The sequence below is a fragment of the Triticum dicoccoides genome, chromosome 7A (assembly GCF_002162155.2).
Source record: "Triticum dicoccoides isolate Atlit2015 ecotype Zavitan chromosome 7A, WEW_v2.0, whole genome shotgun sequence".
Classification (NCBI taxonomy): Eukaryota; Viridiplantae; Streptophyta; class Magnoliopsida; order Poales; family Poaceae; genus Triticum; species Triticum dicoccoides.
Window position 1 is genome coordinate 34,506,058 of NC_041392.1, and position 8,343 is coordinate 34,514,400.

The window sequence follows — 8,343 nt, forward strand, 5'->3', positions numbered from 1 at the left end:
ATTATTGACAGCATGATTTCGTTCCTAAACATCCTGTTAACTAAAGCATGGCGATGGTAACCTGTTACTATTATCTTTTTCTAAGAGAAGGCTGGTAAGACGACACGAGGGCGATCGTAACATATTACTATTTCTTTTGTCTAGGAGGAGGTCGGCAAAGCGCCACCAGTAGTTTTTGCATGTTACCCGTGCCCTTCGATCTGGTTAGCGCGCTGGCCTAATTAGTTGCGTATTGGTCGGCGCGGTTGAAGGGGCCGGAGCGTAAGATAAGGCAGAATGCGCATAGCCATAGTTTAGCACGCCTATATATAGAGAGAGAGAAAGAGAAAGAGAGAGTAACACTATTCTGATCACAACGTCGCTATATAGGGCGCGATGTGATTTCTTAAGATCGCAAACAGAGCAAAAATTGGCCCGTTGTACACACCCCGGACGGCCCACTACCACGACCTTCTCCTCTCCCTCGACGACGCCTCACCATCCCCCAATCCCCATCGACCAAACCACCGCGCCGCGCCGCCCTGCCCGCCGGCATCTCGTAGCCCCTCCTCGCCGGCCTCGCGCCGCCGCCCACCGGCTAACCCCCACCGCCGCCCATCGGCGATGCGTGCCGTGCCGCCGCCCCAAACCTCCACCGCCCACAGGCCTTGAGTGCCGCCGCGAGCCGTGGATCCGGGGCGCCGACGCCTGGCTCTGGATCCCGCGAACCGCCGCTAGTCCTCGACTGAAGACGAGCAAGCCTGCGCCCCCTCACTCACGTAGCCTCCTCCCGATGGGGATCCACCGTCGCAGCGCTCATGGATGTTCACCACATTAGCGCCCAAATCCCAGCCATCCAGGGGTCTCCGACACAACTCCACCCCTCTCCGCCCCTGCATCACCTCCTCCGCCCGCGTTGAAGACATCGTCGGCCCTGTGGAACAAACACCGGCGCCGCCCTCCAAGAACCCGAGCCGCCGCCTGCCACCAAGATCCTATGCCGCCCCTAGTGGCTCCTCCCAAACCCAACACCCTGCACCCCCATCTCCTCCACGTCCCGGTCGTCGCTCGCACGCACGAGAGGATGGTGCTGGCCCGGCTCCATGCTTTGGACCTGGAGAGGAGGTGGCTGGCTCACACCTAGGACGGCTTCGCATCAGTCCAACTACACTGCTAGTCCCTGTCCAGGTTCTGCCATTTCTGTGCATCCACTCCTGTGATTGCTGCATCTAGAGTGAACGGCTAGTCCCCTGTTTCTTTAGATAAATTTTTTGTACAAGTTTCATGAAAGTTGTGCTGATTTGATGCCCTCAACTGTTTGTGGTTATGTCTCCGATAACTAGCAACAACTTTTGTCCTTTGCGCAAATTTTTGTGAGCAACAAATATTCATACATGTGCATTATATCAGTTCTTGTGGGAATACCTCTACATCAAGTTCGTTTTTGCACCTCTTTCACGAAAAAGATCATATTGTACAATTCTAGTGTATCTTCTTGAAGTTCATATTGTCAAGACCTCGAAGCTCACATAATATAGTTCAGGATAGTTCGGAAGTTTGGATGACTCATGTCTGATAATTTTTTTGTGATACATACACGCGAGCCTGTTCGTATTTGTATATTTGTTAATTTCATTATCCGTTAGGATCTGGTATTAGTAGTCTATTTTTTATGAGCAGTCTTGTTCGATAGATGCTTTATTATAGTGTGTGTTTGAAGTTCATATTGTCAAGGTCACGAAATTCACAACCTGTCACCAGAGATCCTGAAGAAAATACATGTGGGTTTGGCATGTCTCACATCCTACAGCAACGAGCCCCTGCAAGCACCGAGCCACAGGTGTTCTGTCCACAAATCTGCGAGGGATGTAAAAGCGGCTGTGGCATATTGTCAGCTGCCCATCAAATATAAGCCTATTATGTTCTCCTTCAGTAGTAGTTCAACAAAAAACTGCAACAATTCTACATTGGAAACTATGATATTTCAGGTCTGCTACTATGTACATGCTTGTTGGTATGACTATGAGTACATACATTTTGTCTTGGTTCTTTCCCTCGTGGGCTTTCTCTGCCATGGATGTGTGCATGCGTGCTATGTGCGTGAGTGTGCTACAGCAATTTGTGTAAAAGAAGCATTTTCAATTGGGCAAAATTAGTTGATGGTTATCGAAGTTCAGACATTTCTATTGGTGATGTTCAGTAATTATAGAATGAGAAGTAGTGTGTGCTGTCTTGTGCCCACAAGGTGCCACTGGCTGCTACACACCCTGTGCTGTTGATATTGCTGCTTTAACTTCTACGTGACTTGCAAAAAAGTTTTTTTCCTTTGGATATATGCGATCCAGTACACTTGTTCTACTAAGTAGCAGGGTACGTGCTTCTTACCGGCCACCCATGTGAAATCTGTTTGTTGATTTCACTTGATGTGACTTGCAAAAAAGTTTTTTCCTTTGGATATACGCGATCCAGTACACTTGTTCTACTAAGTAGCAGGGTACGTGCTTCTTACCGGCCACACATGTGAAATCTGTTTGTTGATTTCATTTGATGGCATGTACATAAGTTCAAAATAGAAAAAAGGGGAGATCACTAGGGAAAATGTGACAAATCCATGGAACAAACTTGAGTAATTCATGTGGAAATTGCAAAAGATAAAAATAGAAAAACAAGCAGTTGAAATTAAAAAACAAGCAATTCAAAAGTTTCTAAAAATAGGATTTACCCCATTTCTAAAAAGCCTATAAGTTCAAATTAAAGTTACAAAGTGGTTCAACATGTGCCTAATTAAAAATGAGGAAGTCCAGCCTTATCCTTGTGAAGGTTCAGTGTGTGCGCCAATTGCAGAAATTCACAAATTTCAAACAAGATATATTTCAATTATGTGTGTCGTATGTGTGGGGTGTACTAAAAACGTTTTGTGGGTGGGAAGTTCATAGTTTCTGTCGCTGATAGTTCAAAAATCGCTTTTGAAAAAACAAAACACCTTGGGTGTCCAAGAAAAGAGAGTTGAACACATGAAAAAAATCAATTGACATGTGAACCGTGTGAATCCAGGCTTTTATAAAAAATGTTCCATTCTAAAACATTATCTAACTAAAGTGAACAGTAAGAAATATATGAGAAAAGGCAAAAATTGAACATCTGTTTCAAAAAATAGAAGTTCAAAATTAAAATAGCGGAGAAGTTCTTTATTAATTATAAAACTGGGATTTTCAACTTTAATCAAAAAATAAACCAAGAAGTTCAAATAAAAAAGCAAATTGTTTCAAAAATTATACAAAAAATGACATTTTCCCCATTTCAAGATAAACTAGAGGTTCAATATTTATTACATTATCAAGAAGGTCAAATTGAAAAAACCGAGCAGTTCAAAAAGTTTATAAAAACGGATTTTCCTTCTTTTAAAAATAAGACCTAGAAGGTCAACTTTAAATAATTCAGTAGTTCGATATTTATTACATAACTAGGACTTTTCCCGTTACTAATGAATAAAAACAAGAAGTCCAAACTTAAAAAAAATATGAAGTTGTTTAATGTTCATATAAACTCGGATTTTCCCAACTGTTAAAGATTAAAACCAAGATGTTCAATTTCAAAAAATGAGGTAGTTCAATTTATATAAAAACCTCAGGTTTTCGAGTTACTAAAGAATAAACCAAGAAGTTTGATTGAAAAAAGTGGAGTAGTTTGATATTGATTTGAAAAATCGGATTTTTCTGATTACTAAAGAATAAAACTAATAAGTTCAATTTGAAATAACGAATAAGTTGGATATTTCTAAAAAAATCTTCCAATTTTCAAATTTCTAAAAAAAAACACAATGAAGTGCAAATAAAAAAAGTAGAGCGGTTCAATGTCTATAAAAACGTATATATTTTCGCGTAACCAAGAGAAGTTCAGGTTGATAACTGCCAGAAGTTCATGTACTAAATGCATTCTTTATTAAAAATAATAAAAAAGAAAAGGCTAAAAAGTTTTGTTGCTAGAAGTTCAAGTGCTCGTCTCAAGAAAGTTCAAAAATTCTTGTGAGAAGTTCACCTTGTATTTCCATGTTTGATTTTTTCTGTATAAAAATCAAATACAATTATTTACTCAAAATATAAAAAGGTGAAGTTTAAATTGAAATAACAGAGAAGTTCATAGTTTATTAATACCTAGGATTTACCTGTTCAAAAAATAAAAAACACAATGCCATTTTTTGCACTTTTAAAAACAACTCATAATCGAAAAAATGGTTGCTAGAAGTTCAAGTGCTCGGCGAGGAAAAGTTCAAAAAAATCTTGTGAGAGAGGTTCATCGTATATTTACTTGTCCAAAATACATTAAAAAATATGTTATTTTTTGTGTTTTAAAATAATTCTCTCAAACCAGAGAGAAGTTCAAAGTGATAACAATAGGAAGTTCACGTACTACATGGTGTGTATTTCATATAAGAAAAATACAATAAAGTGAAAAAGAGTGAAGCTCAAACATACATGTCCTAGAAGTTCAACTACTTCATGCAGTGCAGGAAACAACACATCAAAAAAACAACACGTTAAAAATAGAGTGAAGTTCAAACAGACATGTCCTACAAGTTCAACTACTTCACGCAGTGCAAAAAACAACACGTCAAAAAATAGTGTGAAGTTCAAACAAACATGCCCGAGAAATGCAACTACTTCACGCAGTGCATTTCCATTCGCGATGAAGGCAGAAATCATGATCTCATCATTTTCTAATTTACTTCAAAACGGTAGAAATATCATTTGTGTCATGACATTAAACCATTTTCGCATTTCTTCAAGCTTTCCAACGCCATATGATTTGCTGCATTTGGACGTACGATTAAAAAATTAGCTCGAAAATACGAACTCGGTGGAACTTGTACCATTTTCTAAATTACTTTTAAACCGTTCAAAATTAGAAAAAACTTTTAACATGAAAAAGTAACGCATTTTCATAAGCTTTCAACGCCATATTATTTGCCTCAATTGGATTAGCTGTTTAGAAATGACATCGAAAATACAAACTCGGGTGTTTCATTTGCGAAATTCTACGATTTTCTGAATTACTCTTTAACCGTAGGGAATTAGAGAAAACTTTCAACATGTGGAACGAGCGGTTTTGCAGCAGCTTTCCAACGCCATATTATTTGCCTCATTCTGATAAACGGTTTAAAAATGTGATCGAAAATACTATTCACGTTTTTGTATGAAGAAAAAACGGTTTTCAAAACTGCTCTTAAACCGCTTACATTTTCCCAAAAGTCTGTTCGCTCATTAATGCGGTACGTGAGCTGGGTTCAGAACGTCATGAGACAGTTCGGTCCATATCCGGTGTGGGCGTTAGAGCATTGAGAGGACCTTTCCCTAGTACGAGAGGACCGGGAAGGAGGCACCTCTGGTGTACCAGTTATCGTGCCTACGGTAAACGCTGGGTAGCCAAGCGCGGAGAGGATAACTGCTGAAAGCATATAAGTAGTAAGCCCACCCCAAGATGAGTGCTCTCTCCTTCGACTTCCCTAGAGCCTCCAGTATCACAGCCGAGACAGCGACGGGTTCTCCACCCATACGGGGATGGAGCGACAGAAGTATGGAAATAGGATAAGGTAGCGGCGAGACGAGCCATTTAAATAGGTGTCAAGTGGAAGTGCAGTGATGTATGCAGCTGAGGCATCCTAATGAACGAACGATTTGAACCTTGTTCCTACACGGCCTGATCAAATCGATTAACTTGGGTCATGATACTAATGTCAATAGCTATCCAACGGTATATCACAAGCCCCATTTGGACACCTTTTAGCTGAAGCTCAACCTAGTACTCGGGGAAGGTCAAGCGTGTTCCTCGGGAAGTTCATGTTGTGATCAGAATATTATTCTGATCCCGTGATCAGAATAGTGTTTATGTATATATATATTTATATATATATACATACATACAATTAGCTAGCTATATACAATTTCTCCTAATTGGTGCCTTCGGAGCATGATAACAATTGGAAGTGGTTCATGGGGGAGGTAGCGGGTAAAAGTATTCTCCTTTGGGATCTATGACCTGGTCAAGCAAAAATCCCGCTATTTCCTCTTGAATTGCTTCTATGCGGTCCTCTGGTAGGAGCTTCTTCGGCACCTCTTTGAACTGTTAGAAGGAGATCAATATGCATGTGTATTAGTTGTGTGACTAGATATCGATAATGGTGTAAAAATTGTGAATAGTGTTCTGACAAACGTATCCACTCCTGTCTTTGAGATCTGCGCCTTTCGGACGCCATCATGCGAATGTTCTCACAAATGTAGTATGCACACGGATTATTCCCCGGCGCCTGCTTCAGGGCTTTTACGAGAATGGAATTTGATCATATAATAATTAATTAAGCATGATAATTAAAGAGATGGCAGCTAGCTAGTACTACTTAATTACTTACCATGGGTCTATACCATTTCAGATTTCGTTTCCATTGGCCTGGAGTGACACTGATGAACTTTGCCCAAGCCGTGCCCGCCGACAAAGAAAATGAATAAGTGGGTTATTAAATAGTTGTTATCAGGAAATGATGAACTAATTAAATAGGCCAAGATATAGTTAATAATGATTGAAATTACCTGTTGACTATCCCCTTCACGATAGTGTAGTCAGTTGGTTTCTTAAGTAGTGAGTCTAGTACTTCAACTGTTCCATCATCAACTTTAATGATTAACAAGATCTAGTGAAATCTGCATGCACACACATTTGCATGTCTTAATTAAGTGGGCATATGTAAGCAAAAACATGTAGCTAGCTAGTAGGCAAAAACAGAATTTGTAGTACAAGACAGTGTGACTCACTCGAAGTTGTAAGGAAGTAGTATATCTTCATTGTATTTGAGGCGCTTGAAGAACTCTAGCATGCTTTCCTCTACACTTTTTTCGTAATATGGATCTAATTTCCATGTGTATTCATTAATGGTATTTGGTTCAACGAACCCAATGCCATAGCGTCCACCTTTTTTCATTTCATAAATCTTCATCCTGCATAATACCACAGAAAATAATATAGTGAGGATAATTGCAGGTAATGATTGATCAAAACGATCACTACAGCTAGCTTGAGACTTAAATTACAGAAAGAAATCACTTACAGACAATAGCAACTGACGATAGATTTGTCGAGTGCGTCTTGATTGTATAACTGAAATAGTTCTGAATACTCAACGGACATAGCTTTCTCATGGTAGTAATGATCCTTCTTGACATTCACCATGAGGGACTCTCAATTGGAAATCTTGGTAATGTCCATGTACCATTGATGCAATTCATACATTCTCGTTGGGAGCTTCTTGACCTCGTCTGGCTTGACCAAAGGTTGGCCCCGGACATATTTTCATTTTATTTCCTCCTCTCTAGTCGGAGACATGGGCTCGATATCGAGGAGTTGTCCAACAGTGATCATGAGGCTTTTAGCCTGCTCAATATGCTCCTCGGTTATTACCACATCGCCCATCTCGAGAACGTAAATGGTTTACCCACAATAATATTGGGCGCGCCTACTCTCATGTGTTGTTGGCACAACAAGCGGGGGGATTGATTGTGCCGCCTATTCTCCCAGCTGGGCAACAGATTTACCGCTCCTTTTGCCAGCTGATTTGCTCGAGCTCGAGCTCGCCTCTTTCTATAGACGTGCTCGATTTAACTTCCTGAAGTGGCGCTCATAGTCTGTGTCAACGGGCTTGGGAGCTGGTGCTCTAGCCATACAAATGAAGTGGTCAATCTTTTCCTCAGGCACTTTCTCCCTTGGCGGCGGTGGCAGTTTCAGTGCAAAATGGGCTTCCACCTCGGCCTTCGATATGAATGCGTTTTCCTCCTTGGACTTGTCATAAGGCCTCTGCGGAAGAGGCGCGAGGTTGCTTGGACCATATTGGAATCGCTTGCCACCGCCTGTACCTCCAGTACTACCTCGACTTGTACCGCTACGCACCATAGCTGAGGCGGCTCTCTTCCGTGATTGCTGAGGCGGCGAAGACGGCTGACGTGGCTGAGTTGGAGGAAGAGGAGTGGCCTGAAGTTGTGCCGGACTTGGAGGAGGAGTGGCCTGACGCTTTGCCGGACTTGGAGGAGGAGGAGTGGCCTGAAGCTATGCCAGACTTGGAGGAGGAGTGGCCTGACGCATTGGTGAACTTGGAGGAGCGGGAGTCTGCTGACTCGGTGGCGGACTTCGATGAGTTGTCGGATGACGCAGTGTCGGTGGCCTTCGAAAGATGATGCAATCCTTTCTCCATAGGATGATACAATGGTTGGCCTCTCCCAGTGTGTGCTCCTTATCACCTCCAGGAATGTCAAGCTCTAGCCCCGAATATTGGTCCACCACCTCATCAACCAAGACACGAGCATAGCCCGCTGGAATTGG

The 8,343-nt window shown here is 41.6% G+C and overlaps 1 long non-coding RNA gene across 1 annotated transcript; it reads left to right on the plus strand.

Moving 5' to 3' along the window:
• Positions 1 to 387: 387 nt before the first annotated feature.
• LOC119327903 lies at positions 388 to 2,051 on the plus strand. The gene is made up of 2 exons (XR_005158742.1): positions 388 to 1,167; positions 1,741 to 2,051. It is a non-coding gene; the product is annotated as an uncharacterized LOC119327903 (long non-coding RNA).
• Positions 2,052 to 8,343: the final 6,292 nt, after the last annotated feature.